The sequence below is a fragment of the Melozone crissalis genome, unplaced genomic scaffold, assembly GCF_028551555.1.
Source record: "Melozone crissalis strain CALT ecotype California unplaced genomic scaffold, PUWL_Pcris_2 ptg000016l_1, whole genome shotgun sequence".
NCBI lineage: Eukaryota > Metazoa > Chordata > Aves > Passeriformes > Passerellidae > Melozone > Melozone crissalis.
The window spans coordinates 19,029,624-19,044,874 of NW_026535794.1; the positions used below are offsets into that span (position 1 = coordinate 19,029,624).

A 15,251-nucleotide genomic window follows, 5' to 3' on the forward strand; every position below is an offset into this window, starting at 1 on the left:
CCCTGCGGTACCATGTCTCACTGGTTAGTGCTTCCACAGCCAGCCAAGCCATCTGTGTTTGGATCTTTTGCTGATCTGTAGGTTTCATGCTTTAAGGGGTAATACTCACAGCTGTGTATGTTCTTTTTATTTTCTTTTTACCTTGTAAGACTTTAAATGAGAGATTCTGAGATTCAGGGAGGAAGACTGCTGAGAAGAAAGGTGCCAAGTGACTGTGTAGCCTCAGCTCCTGCACTCCTCTCACTGTCGCAGTGCATTGAGTAGGCAGCCCTGGATGTCTTACACCAGGTGAGACAGCTCAGAGTTAGAGCTGGTGTTCAATATCAGCATAGCAAAGACCCTTTGTGGATCGGGCCTCTAGACACAGAGTTTGAAGATAGCCTACATTTGTTAAAACTCATGTGAATATTCACGTGCATAAAGTAAAACATTTCAGGGCCCCAAATCCACACCTAATCTAAGGGTCTGTGGATCTATGGGTTAGGCCTTTAGTCAAACTGAAATCTTGGTCGTTCCACTAAATACCCAATGGCTTGTGCATAAAATCACAGGGCCATTTGCTTGTCCTCCTACACAGAGTAGACAGAAGTGGTCCAGCCTGTGAACTGATTCTTCTGACCCTGAGGATAGCAGATATCTGGGTAGGAAAGTATGCAGCAGCAGGCATGGTGTCCCAAAAAGCAGCCTTCGAAATAATTATTTCAATTACTCTTCAGGAATTGCATATCTTGTATTTCTCTTCCAGGTTTTAAAATGTGTCAGTCAGTAAGGTAACAAAAATACACAACAAAAGAAAATGGAGCCATCCTGAGATAATGCTGGCATTTATGTAGGTCTTTTCAAAGTATTGGAAAAACTGGAAAGGTTGAGCTGTGATTAGTAAATGATCAGTATGAAGTTACTCACTGGGATGAGGAATGAAATCAAACAGTGTTGATGAGCAGCATTGTGCAAAATATGGGAGTTAATGGTTTCAGGAGTGAGCTGGGGCTTCTTGGTCATGGATGGTGGACACCAGGTGACCAGCACTGCTTGGAAAGCAGTCAGTGGCTGTGCTGGTGCTGTGAGTGCCATGTGCCTGCTCAGCTCCGAGGGCTTTCAATGGGCAAAAGAGCCATCAGGCAGAGCTTCAGGGAGACACAGGGACAACATGAGGCCAATAATATTGTAAGAGTTCAAAGAGATTCAAACAGTCTCAGTCTGTGAAAGCAAAGGGGAAACAATTGCTCAGGTTCAGATGTGAAACTTTGTAGTTGCAGAGCTGTAGGTATAGATTTACTGTAAGGTACTCTGGGAAGAAGATTTTGGTAAAATAATAAATAGGAATGTTAGCTTTTCTTCACAACTGTTTCCAGTACTTAGAACTGTAAATACACTTAACCTACACACGCGGAGGACTGCTGCCTACTTTAGAGAGTCTAACTGTTCCCTGCAGTCACTTGAAACTACCTTCTGAATATATTAATATCAATTTTGCCATCATATTTGGAAATTATATTTTGGTGTGCATAAGTAACTCATCAGTTTGCAGCATCCCAGAAGAAGCAGTTTTAAGTCTGATTCATTAATTTATTAGCTAAAATAAAGAGCATTGCTGCGAACAATGATTTTGAGAATGAGGGGTTTTCATTGTGTAGTGGGGAGAAGCCGCTGTTTTCGCTGTCTCCTCGGTGGTTTTTGGCGTGTCGCGAGGCTCGCCGTTCAGGATCCCGGGCTCGGTGGGTGCGCGGTGGCCGCCGGTGGCCGGAGCGGGGGCGAGGAGGCGGCGGGGACGCGGCGGGGGCGGTACTGAAGCACTTGGCGAGCAGGGTGAAGACGCCGACAGTGGAGTCTCTGTGGCGCAATCGGTTAGCGCGTTCGGCTGTTAACCGAAAGGTTGGTGGTTCGAGCCCACCCAGGGACGGGTTTCGCTTTTGGGCTCGGCGCCGCCGCCGGCCGTCGTTTTGTGCGTGTGCGCCGGGGGAGGGTGCGCGACCGGCGCCGCGTGGTGCCGGGCAGGGGGCCCGCGGCGGGGAGCGCAGCGCGGCGGCCTCAGCTGCGGCGGGGCCCGCCCCGAGCGAGCGCCGAGCGGCCGCCCTGCCCACGGCGCCCCAGCTCCTGCGGGCTGCACGGCCGTGCCCTGCCCACGGCGCCCCAGCTCCTGCCCTGTGCCCTGCCGGTGGGGCGAGGCTTGCGTGACGCCCGGGACCTGCTCCTGCCTCCGTGCGTGCGGCGATGCGCTTGCTGGAGCGGCCCCCGAGAGCCGTCGGCTGCAGCGGCGGGCTCTGTCCTGAGGCTGAGGGGACCCGAGTGCCCGGGATTTTCTGCACCCCCTGCTCCGCGGCGGGAGGTGCGAAGGAAAATACACTCTGCTGTACGAGCTGCTCCGGGATAACGAGCGATGCTGCCGGGCCATTGGGGTTTGCTCCGGGAAGCGCTCACGGCGCTCCAGCGCTCGAGCGATCACCGGCGGACAGCCCGGGTGGGAGCCGAGCCTCGGGGACAAACGCGGCTTGCGAGGAGGATTATTGCCATCACTGCCGAGCGTCCCTGCGGCCGGCGCTCCGCGGCGCGTTGTTAGCGCGCACACCGGCCGCCCCGTCTCTCCGCTGCGGAGGGAGCCCGCACAGCCGGGTGAAGCGAGCCGGGACACCGGAGCCCGGTGGCAGAGCCGTCTGCGGGGCTCCCGCCGCCTCCGGGGCCCGGCGGGCAGGAGCGGGACAGCGCCGTGCCCGCGCTCCCTCCCGCCCGGGCGGGACGCGCTCCAGGCCCGTTCCCTGCTGGCAGGCGGCGCGGCCGCTCCGGGCTCGCCCTGCCCGCGCCGAGCCGCTTTGCATAAATGAATGTTAAAAGCAATTACTCTGGGAGCTTCGCCTAAACGTGTCAATTAGAAGTTGGCACCTTCGCCGTACCCGAGCCCGAGAGGCGATTCCAGCGAGCGCTCTGGTCGCGTGAAATCCGGCTGCCTTCCAGCCCGACCTCTGCCAGCTCTGAGAGGATCTATTTACGGTTTAGAGAAAACAGGATCCGTATTAAAAATGCCCCTTCCCCAGCGAAGCTGTATTTCACAGATCTTTCTGTCCAACCCGCCTGGTTTGAATAAGGGATACAACCCTCTGAAAGGTCAGGCTGTGCCATTGATTTACCATCGATGACAAGATACGGCCCTCGCTAGCCAAGATAGCAGAGCAAAGACATGTATTTAGAAACACCGAAAAATCTTTTGAAAGTCGTAAACCTTAAATCGTTGATGTGGTGGTATTTTTTTTCTATCATCCACATATTTTTCATTTCGGTAAAACATTTTGAAAAACTGGCAGCGGTGTGCTGAGCATCAGGGGAGGTGCCGCTCTCTGCAGGACCCCCCTGTCACCGTTAGCCACGCTTAACCCGTAAATATTTCCTGCTCTTAGAGAGAATTTTATTTTCACTAAAGTGGTTCAGGTAAATTCCCTCCTGGACATTTCCACGCTGTTTGCAGTGCAGGATGTGTTCAGCCCGGCAGCGCTGCATCCACTGCAGCCAGCAAAGCCTCGCAGGAGATGAAATCTAAAAATCTGCATCTGCCAGTGCTTGGACCGCCGCGCTGGCAGGCAGGCATCAAGAGCTTACAGGAACCACCACCACCAAAAAATTGATCATGTCAGCGTGAAGCAGCAGTGTCTGGAAAACCAGTAACAATTTAGAAACTAAAATTAGCTGGTAGTTCATGAGGAAGGACGGGCGTTTCTGCTCCCATAAAGCAAGTCTTGCTCTCCTTAGCAAGTCACAGATGGGTTTTACAGGGGTGGGTATTGCTGACCACGGGGTTTGTTTAGGCTCATCCCAGTTGCTACACGTCTCTGTGCAGGCGTGCACAGTCAAACCTGGTAAAATAGGTTTTTACACATGTACAGGAGGGGCTCATCATGGGCTCCGTAATACAAAGCGACATTTAGGCAGTGCTTGATAAACTAATTTTGTAGAAGTGGAAAGCTCGTGCATGGGAAGTGCCTCATCCCATCTGCTCAGCAACTAATTACAATTAAGGTTGTGGAGAACGGGAAACCTGATACATTTTTGGGACTAGACAGGGAATCGAAGCTTCCTTTGTATGAAGTAGAATTTTTTCAGAGGTCAGTGAAGCTTTCAGTTCTTAGCCATGGAAAAAGCTTCTGTAGCTGTGTAATATACTCAGACAAACCAGCCGGTTCTTGCCTTAATCCATTTATCTGTATGCAGTCTCGGATAAACGCTGTTCTAAATGTAATGGGGGACTGCACCGTCTGACGCTTTTAGGAAAAAGATTTGACATATTCAAAGCGACCTCTTAACTAACACCGAGATGAATTCCAGAGTAAGTATTCCCAAACCGATATTCCAAGCAATTTCTAAGGCAGCTGGACAAGACTCGCCGTCGAGACGTTCGGGATCACCCAGAACCAGCGCACCGCCGCTTGTCTCACCCTGGCATCCCCAGCGCCTGGATAACCCGCAGCAACCCGCAACGCGCCGCGGCTCTTTGTTCGCGCGGCGATGGGACGGGGACGCGGGGCTGGGGACGGCCGTGCCTCGGGCTGGGGACACAGGGGACAGCTCTGCCGCGTCCCCCGCCTCGGGCTAGGGACACAGGGGACAGGTCCCCCGCCTCTCGGGCTGGGGACACAGGGGACAGCTCTGCCGTGTCCCCCGCCTGGGGCAGCGCTCGGGGGCTCCGCGCTCGGCGGAGGGGGAGCCGCCGCGGCCGCCCGTGCCCCGGCGCTGCGGGATGGAGGGCTCGGGGAGCCGGCGCTCCCTGCGGGTGCGAGTCCCGCTCCCCTCCCCAGCGGAGCCCTGGGGGATGGGGCGGGCACGGCCGCCCGCCCTGCTGGAGCCCCCGGGCCGAGCCGGCCCCGCCGCCGCTCGGGACACCCACGAACGCGGGGACACGCGGGGACAAAGAACGCGGACTCTGCCCCCGCCTCGGGAAGCCCCGGGGACAGGCGGCCTCTGCGTGGGAGCCGGGGGGATCCGCGCCGCCCCCGCCCCTCGCGGGGCTCCCCGCTGCCTCCTGCCGGCGGGCGGGACCGGCGGGGCCGGGACCCCCCCGCCACCCCCCGGGCCCCGCGGCCGCCCCGCCCCGCCCGGGAGGGGCCGCGCGGAAATCCAGGTGCGGGAACGGGCCCGCCGCCCCCGCGGAGCCGCCGCGCTCCGCCCGCTGCCCCGGGCCTGCCCCGGACCGGGCTGCCGGGGGTGCCGGGGGTGCCGGGGGTGCCGGGGTACCGGAGTACCGGGTACCGGGTACCGGGGTACCGGGGGCGCATCCCCGGCGGCGAGCGGCGGAGCGGGAGCCGAGTCCGGCCGGAGCGGCGGCCGGAGGGGCAGCGCGGGGTCCGGGCTGGAGCGAGGCCGTGGCGAAGCAGCTCCCTTTGAACTTTGGCCAATATTTAATGACTTGGGAGGCAGATAAGATGGGGAATAAAATATTCATGGTCTCAATAAAGACGGGGACCCGGAGTATTGGAAAGATGAAAAACTGTACGGCTCGCAGAAAGGGTGCAGAAAACAGCCATCTTGAATATTTTAATCTCTGGCAAGTGTTTCTTTGGAACAAAATGGATGTTGGAGGGAAACAGCATAGTTAACATTACTGTAGCCTTCCATTCCTAACACCATCCCTCTCGCAGAATTCAGCTGGCACGGAACAGGGAGACTGGAAGGAACGCCACAGCCTTTCATCTACCTACAATGGCAATAAATAATCATAATCTGAATACTGTGGTCTGGAAATTTAGTACCTCTCTAAGTGATGGTGCTTTTTTTACCCACGATTTATATCGATTTGTTTTCATTGACATAAGTCACATGTAATGCTGCAAAAACACTCTCAGAGCTCATGCAACATAAAGAAACAATTGCTCTGTGTTCAGCCAGAACACATCGGTAAAGATTTTTTATTTTTTATGATATTGTACGTTGTTACCGTCGCCAAAATCAAAGGAGATATTCCTACAAATTACCCTGGAAATTGAATCAAGGCCTGGGTTCAGAGTTTGTTGTGTATTCATGATATGAACCAATTATTTTAAGGATTCATTGTTTGGCCATAAAAATCACTCTAGGCTGAAATTAGGCTTAAGGAGTCCCCAGGATTTTTCCCACTTCTACTAAAATGGGTTAACAGCTGTCCTTATTTTTTCTTTCTTTTTCCCCCACCTCAAACTGATGGTGAAAACAAATACAACATGCTGATTTCAGATGCTTTTTGTTTTCCTATAACAAATAGCTTTTCTGTGGCTTTTTTTTGGTGGTGTGTTTTTTTTTCCCCTAAGGATTGCAAGGCTGTTAATAGGGTAGGCCTCCACAAATTTTAAATTTTTTGTTGGCTTTGGTTTTCTGGGGTTTTTTTGGTTTTTTTGTTTTTTCTTTACAGAGGAACAAGCGGCTGAAGTGGGGGGTGTGGTGAGAGCAGAGACAATAAGTCAGTGCTTCAGCTACACAGGCTCAGAGAGGCTCCTTCCCCGGGATTATGTATTTATTTATTTATTTATTTTCTTGTTGCTGTTTGCTTACTTTGGACCTACTCCTTCAAAGATAAGCACAGCAGAAACAACACACTTAAAAAAAACAAAAACAAAAAAACCCCAAAGACAGATAAAAAAATATAATGCAGGGATGGCTGGAGACCATTGTCTGAAGATTAAAGAATAAACTTCTTGATTTTATCCTCTTACTGCTTTCTTTAAAGTCAATTTGGGGAGCAGTTCTACTCCTAATTTTTAAGAATAATGTTCCTGTTGAGAACTGTGCTGTTCTTATTCCAAGTTTTTAATTTTTCAAGGAAATTCTGAGATACTGCATACACAGTTCCTGTTTATTTCAGCATCTTGGTACAGCTTACTTTCTGTATCTGAACATTTTTGCTTTAATTTCTCAGTTCCATGCTCTCCCCCATGGATTGATACATAAATATATGTCTAGCACCTCTTTCCTACACATCCTGATGTTGGCACAGCATTTCTTGAGACTATTTGAATCAAAGGCACTAAGACACCAAGCAGCTTCCTGGTTATTTTTGTATAATTGTAGCACACAGGAATCTCCAAAGAATAGCATTTGTGAAAAGCAGAGTGAGCAAAATTACTAAAATGCAAATTACAAGCTCCATCAAAGGCTAAAATTACAAACTTGTGCTTGTGAGGAAAAAATGCATAGTCTAGAAACAATAACCTAGAAAAACAGGCACTGCCTTTTTAATGGGCAAGTCTTTTTCTGAAAATGGAAGTGACACTCAGCTCAAATTTTTAATATTATCTAAGAAACACAAAGATTACAACCAGATTGAGTAATACTGGGGACGGCTGTAGGGCCCAGAGAGGAAAGCTGTGTCACATTTGCTGAAAGCTTAAGGAACTGCATTTAAATGTCATGGAAATCCGATTTATGTGTGAAAGGTATGTAGGGTTCAGGGAGGAAACAGGGTGTGAAGAGGAACCAAGGAGATATAACACTGTATTTTGTCCCACAGATATGAAGGACAGAGAAATTTTGTAGAAATAAATAGAATAAATAAATTTATTTCTAAATTATAAATCAATACAATATAAATTACTTTAAAAAATATTTTTATGGTTACCCAAAATATGTATTTTGCCACAAAGAAATGCATTCACAAGAAGAGAAAGGCCAGTATAATGTTTTTCCTGTAAAGAATATGACTTTGATTCAAGAAGTTCATTTGCCCTAATGTACTTCAAGCATTGTTACATAAGATAGGCTTAGACATTTTTTTTTCTGTTAAGTATTATGTTCCTTTGTCATCATCATAGCTTTGTTGGCAGAACCTGAGAGCCAAATTGCACCTTCATAGTTAAACAGACAGGGAGATGTGGGAACACTTCTATCTACACCTTCCTGAAGAGCAATGAGTATCTGGGAATTTCCAAATAACTGAGGCCAAGAGACTGGTGATTTTGTATTTTATTCTGACTGGTGATTTTATATTTTATTCTGATATTCTGGTTATTTTACTTTCTTGTTGGGTCATTGGCATATCAGGCTCTGCAAGCAACTGTTAATTGCTTGCTAGAGTAGTGCCTATGTTGATAAGGAACAATTGGTCTAACAAGACAAGAGTTGTTTGCAAATATTCTGCTTAAAATTTAGTGTTCCTAAGTCCCTTGTACTGTTTAAAACATGATTGTAAAGCAGTGAAGTAAAATGGCAGGATTTGAGTGATAATTTTGGTCTCCTTTTCACTTCACAGATTCCCTGCAAGCATTTCTGGTTGTGTAAGACAGATGTGCTCTTCAGATCACGTCTCTAAATATTTCCCCTTCCATGGCTCAATTGAAATAGGCAGTGATAAGTGGTTGCTACTCAAAATTAAGATCTTCAGTTTAACGTGAGGACATACTTTATCTGATTTTTTTTTCCTTGGGTGACATAAATATTCTGAAACTCAAAGATTAGCCTTGCAGATGCCCTCCATAATTTGCTGCTCCTCGGCAGAGTGAAAGTGGCGCAGAGAAGGTCTGTGCCATGGCACACTGTGCTCAGCACTCCTGGGCCTCAGGGGGCTGCCAGCCCTGGAGAGCTTCCAGTGTAAATGGGAGATAAAACTTGTCATTAGTGATGTGCTAAGTTTTCAGTTTACACAAATATTTGCAAAAATGTTTTGTTCGTTTTCCCTTAATATTTAGCGATGGATTCTGGGTTTGACTGGGTCTAATTTAAAATGAAAAAAAAAGGATTTTCCTGTTTCACTTTCCTTTGGGCAGCACAGGTCTGGACAAACTGAAGGTGGAGTTTCCCCCCGGCTGCCCTTGGCTTCTCTGGTGTGAACAGTTCACTCCCAGCCTGGAACTTGTTCTACTCTGTCATGTTGTCCAGATCTTGAAAAACAGGGATCTTCTGTATGCCTAATCTAACTATTCCCTTTTTTCAGTCCTAAAATCCAGCACTTGCTTTTACTGCTGTCACATACTTTTAAAATCCCAGATATGCTGGCTGGAAAGGTAATAATTAGGAGTTTATTGTGGAAGGAAGATAAGATTATCTGTAGTAAAGATTTATTATTAGAAAATGAATAGCCTCATTTTCAAGATTTAAGAGACTTGTACAAATTACCATTGCTGGATGGTTTTTTAGTTTCCAGTTCACATTAGTACTGAAAGAAAGTTTGGGGCCTATTACCCAGCTTTTGGAAAGTATTCTTGTGGTGGAAAAATTTGTAAGGGATTTGGAAATGAGGACTCATCTGGCTAGTGGATGTTCATAAAAATCTTAATGACTTCAGCAGCCTGAGGCTGTTGGGGCTGGGCTGGGCTTGGCTGGAATCTGTGGGGCTTGCTGGAGGATCCTCTCCCTACATGTGTGGTGGTGATAAGGGAAGAGCTGAAAAAAGGCTTTGAAATCTTTGAGTGCATCTGTGGCTGCACTGACACCATCTCTTTTAAAAACGATTCTGTATTTTAAATCACATTAAAAAGATAGTGTCTCTAATGCACAGGACAGTTTGGAAACTTGTGCATAAAACTATTCAGGTTTTCCTACAAAGGCACTTTGCAGTTTTTTACATGCCATTTTATTTCTTTACTTTGCAGCTTTATGTAAAGAATATATTCTTCTGAATGGAAAGTGTTTTCAATTTAGTTTGTGTTGCTTTGGAGGGCTTTTTAAGCTAAAATCACAATGTATTTGACTTAAATGGTGACACTGTTATATAAGGAAAAGCTGCTTTCCAACATTTCCAGAGGCTTTTACATACTTCAGTAATTTTACTGTTGCTCAGACATCTGTGTGCTTTTAACTCAAAGGCAATGCTGTTGATCTTAGTGGTAACTTGACATTGGTGTTAATATGCAAGGGAGAAATTTGCTTTATGGTCAGTTTGGCAGCTGGCTTGAAAAGTGGAATGATACAAACCCAGTATTGGTTCAGTAAAAAGAAAAATAACACCTTCACATTCACTTCTAGGCTGGTCTGTGTGCACTGAGCCCATGACACAGATGGGTTAATTGATGCTATTGACACTTGGGGGTTGTCTCTGAAATCCAAGCTAAACTTTCACTGCACATATTTAAATCTGTTTCTCTGTAAGGAAATGTAGGGGATGCTGTCTTGTTCCCACAGGGCTGAATGGGATGGCCCTCAAGGTGAGGAATACTGTGATGCTGCTCCTAAGAGAAAAACAAGGTGTATTTTAGGAAAAACTCAGCAGATGGTCATTCTCCCCAGGAAAAATTCTCCTGTCTCTCAGCCCTGGGGCTGCAGCACCCTGCAGCTCTCTGCTGCCCTGCCAGCCTCTGGGACATTCCTCTGGCAGCAAACTAAAATCCAATCCCAGCTGAGTACCAGCTCAAAGTGTCCTGGGAGCTGCAAGGTGAGTGGCTGCAGCACGATGGCATCGCTGAGGCCACCAAATCAGGACATTTTTAGTTACTCCTACCTTCTGGGAGGTACAGGGCTGAGGAACACCACCAAATAAGATGTTTTTCTTTAACTGTTACTGATTATGTATTAAATCTTCTCTGTCTCTGACGTTGCTAAGATTCCTCTGGGCAGAGAAGCAGGCTTGCCTGTGACATTGCTAACCTGCAGAGGAACTACAGACTTTTGCATCAACACGGTCCACTTATTACAGTGGTCACTGTCATCCCTAAGAGATTTTTCCCCAAATTTGGTGTTTGGGAGACTCTGCTGGTTTAGTTAGTGATTCAAATTGTTCTTCTCGGCCTTTCTGGACCAGGAATTTAGGTGTTTGCAGGAGGCAGCTGGGAATGTGGAGGCTGCTGTGGTCCTCAAGGGGACCCCAGAGCATTTGCTGAAGCTCCAGCCCCACCAGATTAGGCAGTCACAGCTTTCAGAGGCAGGAGCTGTCCTGTCCTGGCCCTCAATGCCCTTCATTGAGGAGCACAAAGAAGAAAGAAACAAACTTGTTTGCTTTTGTGGTGCTGGTGCAGTTGGCAATAGCTTCAGAACGTTCACATGTGAGCATATAGAAACAAACCTACAAACCTCTCTCCTCTCCTCTCCTCTCCTCTCCTCTCCTCTCCTCTCCTCTCCTCTCCGATTCAGTCTCCTTCCTCTGCTCTGTGTTTGGAGCAGTTTTTCTGGTGTAGATCAGGAGCTGCAAGCTTCCATCCATCTATTCATCCATCCATCCATCCATCCATCCATCCATCCATCCATCCATCCATCCCTGCTGCTCTCAGCTGCCCACACTCCTGGCTTGGCTCCTCTGGAGCAGCAGTTCCTGTCAGGCAGCAACACAAGTGCTGTCTACACAAGATGAATTTTCTCACTCATGTTTTCTCTCCTTCTCTCTCCATTTTCCCTTGGTCTTTCCGCTGGATTTTGTTTTCTTCTGAAAAAGAAGAAAGCGACCCTTTGGTCGCTTTCCCATCTCCCCCTGCCCCTTTTTCCTTTCTTTCTTTCTTTCTTTCTTTCATTTTTTCTCATTTCTTGCATTCTCCCTTCACTTCTTTTTCTCTCTATTATCTTTCCTGTCCTCCTCTGCATTCTTTCAATCCCAGCAGGGCTCACGCATACAAATTGCCCCCTCCCGGCCGGAGCGATCGAAGCTCTTTGTGGCTCCCGCTATCTCTATGGTAACTATCAGGGGGGTCTGCGCTGCTCTACACCCACAGCACCGGCCCACGTCCCCTTGCACTGCTGCTCTTGCCAGTGCTGTGTGCTGGCCACAAGGGCCTGGCTGCTCATTTACAACTAATTCTTATTTAATAAAAAAATTTGGTACCCCAAAGTGGTTAAATGGGGGAAACAGAGCGCACGCTTGAGCACAAATTGTTGTTGGGTTGTCAGGGGTTTTGGGTTATGGTTTCTGGTTTCAGAGTTGCTTTGCTTGGCGGATCTGTTGTTTTCTAATTGTTGTGGAAGTGTCACATTGGCTGCTTAGTGGACTCTGGAAATGATGGTTACGCTGCAAAAATGTGAATCTCCGTTGCATGGAGGCCAATGGTGCTGCAGTGGTGGTGGCTGAAACTGCCAGTGCAGACTGAGAGAATATTTACAAGGGTTTGCATGTTATGAATGTTGTGAGATCTTCCTTTTCCCCATGCCAACCAGCTTACCGCATACACCCAGCTCCTGGGATTTGTGCAAGCATGGAGCAACCATAGGGTTTGATGGAAGGAATGACTGCAAAACCTATGGTGTGACAGAAGAAATGGACAGGGCTCCTTTCGGTGCTCAGATTTTCCTCAAATAGCCAGGATGCCAGTGGAGAACTAGGGAGACAATGAAACCTAAGTCTTTGGTAATTATTATTTTTGCAGTACATCCAATATTAAAAATACAATTCCTGTCATGACTGTACTCCCAATATCATTCTGTTAAATTCTTCAAAATCACTGTGATTTTTGTGCCCCCTCCAAATGTGTATATATTTGTGTCCAAAATTTTTTTAAATTTGTCATACATGTTAATTCTATCATCTTTATAGGCAACAATATATAAAATCTATTACTTTTTTTTCCCCCCCCAAGATTTTCCTGGCTTTTTAAAATAAATAGTTTCATATCTTATATAGCTCTATGAAAATTTTAAAATAAAGTCAACTAGCCTTATTATATCCTGACATTACATATTGCTGCATTACTTAGGACATGCAAAGTCAATCAGTTAACTGCACCTTACCAGCCCTTGAAAATTCACTAGGTGGAAATTCACTACAAACCCAACACCATCCTGTTTGAAACTCTTCAGCTCTCAAGCAATTAGCCAGCAGTGTTGATTCTGAAAGCAGCACCTCGCTCTAATCTTTGAAAGGAATAAACTTCAGAATACAATTATTAGATTTTTCAACCGGCTTCATAATCCATATTCATGGCTTTATTAATTGTTTAGTTCACTTAGAAGTGCATTGATGGAGAGTTTAACATCTACTTGTTTGTGTATAAATCAGCATCTATAAAGTGCCTTTTTGGGTGAAATGCAGCCAGCGGTGACAGGGTTAACACTGTGGGCATTTAAGTGGTCATAATTAACAGTCCATTAAGATGAATGGAGTAAGTCCGCACTTAGTAATGCTGTTGTTTAATTCTGCCTGTTTACAGACTCAGGAGGACAACAGCAAGGGGCTTGAGATTGCTCCGGGTTTGCAGTAGGAAAGCCAGGAATCACATTTTAAAATAAATTATAACTAGATTTTAAAAAATCATTTGGGAAGCACATTTCCTGGTTTGTGGGATTTCTGTAGTCCCAGCTCACTTTCTCAAGTAACTGAGTTGATACTAACTAGGATTTTGCTTTTCACTGAACATGTCCACAAAAACAAAGCCCTTCCTATGTTTAATCCCCTGCCAATTATTTATTTAAGCAATGGATTTTGTTATTAATAGGGATGCAGAAGGAACTCGGCTGTTCTAACCTGTAAATGTTCTTCTGGCTCTGAAGGGTGGCTGTTCCTCTGCAGTGTTTGACACTTGATATAAAACCTCACTATTAATGTTGTCAATCTTGAGCATTAAAAATATGAAATAGAACATAAACCAAACATGCCAGCCTAGAAAGTCTCTACTGTGTAAAAACCCCTTGACCTTATTTGCCTTCCACATCCCCAAGATTTTTAAAAAAGATTTTTCAACTTATTCTCCAGTGAACTTGAAACTTAGTTTTGTTTAAAGGAAGCTGATTTTTTAATGTAATCTGTTAATTCCAAGATGTGAAGCTTTAAAAAAAAAATAAAATAAAAAAAATCGCAAGACCATGCTGAACCAAGGCTTGCAATAGAATCCTGACTTTGCTGCTGAAGAATTCAGCTTTTGCTGCCAGTCTGGAGTCAGAGCCCTTGAGAGAGCTGGTCTGGGCCCAGGTGGAGAATTCACCATTTGAACAAGAACCATTTTAGCCAAAAAGCAGGAGTGAAACTGCTAGAGAAGCCTGTCATTTCAAAGTAATACACAGTTCTTTTTATAAGGTCTCCATTTTATAGGTACAATTTTTTCCTTGTAAAGGATTGTGAGTGTAATTAATTATGGGCAATAAATTGTATTTCATAGCTCCTGTATGTCTGGCTGTATGACAGCACTCAGAAATGTGGTTGTTAAATATACTGAAGAGCAATAGAGTAAGCAGTCATTTTCTCTAGATTTTTGTTAGGGTTCTTTTTGGGTATCAGGGTGTCTGAAAACAGTATGATAAAAATTAAAAATTAACAATCCCATGAAATATTTTGATTAATTTCAACATAAATTGCTGATACATTTTTTCAGACACAGTTTTGATCTTAAGGGTAGGGATGTTGCTAAAAGATAACCTTAAAATACAATAATATAATTATGTTTCCCATTCTTGTTAGTAATAACATATTAATGAATAAATACAGTTTTGCTTTTGTCTACAGTTTGGATTTCTTGTGCTTTTAAATGTGACTTTGAAATTTAAAATGACAATGTTCTTTAAAAAATTCATTTTGACGTTTTGATGACAACTTTCAATGTTAATTTTAGCAAGCATGTGTTTGGTTAAATTAAAATTAGGCCATAGTACCTTAAACTTATTCAAGAGGAAAATGTACCTGAATGAGCCAGAGTGATTCCAGGCAATCCTTTAAAGAAAATCTCCTTTTATCAGGTTTTCTTGGGAAATCGTGTTTATTGAAATGTAAATTGATTTGTTTTAAAATCAATTATTCAAAATTAATGTAGCAACTTGAATTCTGCACATCTCTGATTGATAGAAATTGTTAATATTTCAAAAACAACGAAACTGAAAAAAATAGTCTGAATTAACAAGAAACAGTAGTTCATGCATTATGTCCCATAGAACTGATTGTTGTTTTTCAAAATTTAATAGGTTTTTCATTGATTAAAAATAGAATCCAAAACAGAGGAGAAAGACACATTTGAAATATAGTAGAATTCTTATTAATTAAGCAGGAATTAAAACAGGTTACGGTGATATATAATCCATTGTAAAGAGGAATCTTGGTCAGCAGCTTGAAGGAAATATAAATACTTCTCTCTTTTAAAAAATGCACATTTTGCCTCCTCTTTTACCTGATATTCCATTCTTTGGTGATTCTTGATCTGTGTGCCTCCTTTAATTCAGCTTTAATTGCAATCACTGACAATTTCAGCAACAAGCTCTATACGTTTTTTCCTTCTGATTTGTGCAGAAACTAGCCACCAATCCTTTGCTTTCCCCAGAACATGAGCCATTGGTTTCCACGGATTAGGAGTGGACTGGCTGCAGGAAGTTCAGTAAACGCTCTTCCCTGGAAGTCAAACCATACTGTTTCTTTGTTCCAGCTGTAAAGAACCTGCCTGTAAATGATGATGTCAAAATGT

General features: G+C 45.4%; 1 non-coding gene across 1 annotated transcript; it reads left to right on the top strand.

Moving 5' to 3' along the window:
- Positions 1–1,829: 1,829 nt before the first annotated feature.
- Positions 1,830–1,903, top strand: TRNAN-GUU (transfer RNA asparagine (anticodon GUU)). Its single transcript has one exon. It is a non-coding gene; the product is annotated as a tRNA-Asn (tRNA).
- The last annotated feature ends 13,348 nt before the right edge of the window (positions 1,904–15,251 follow it).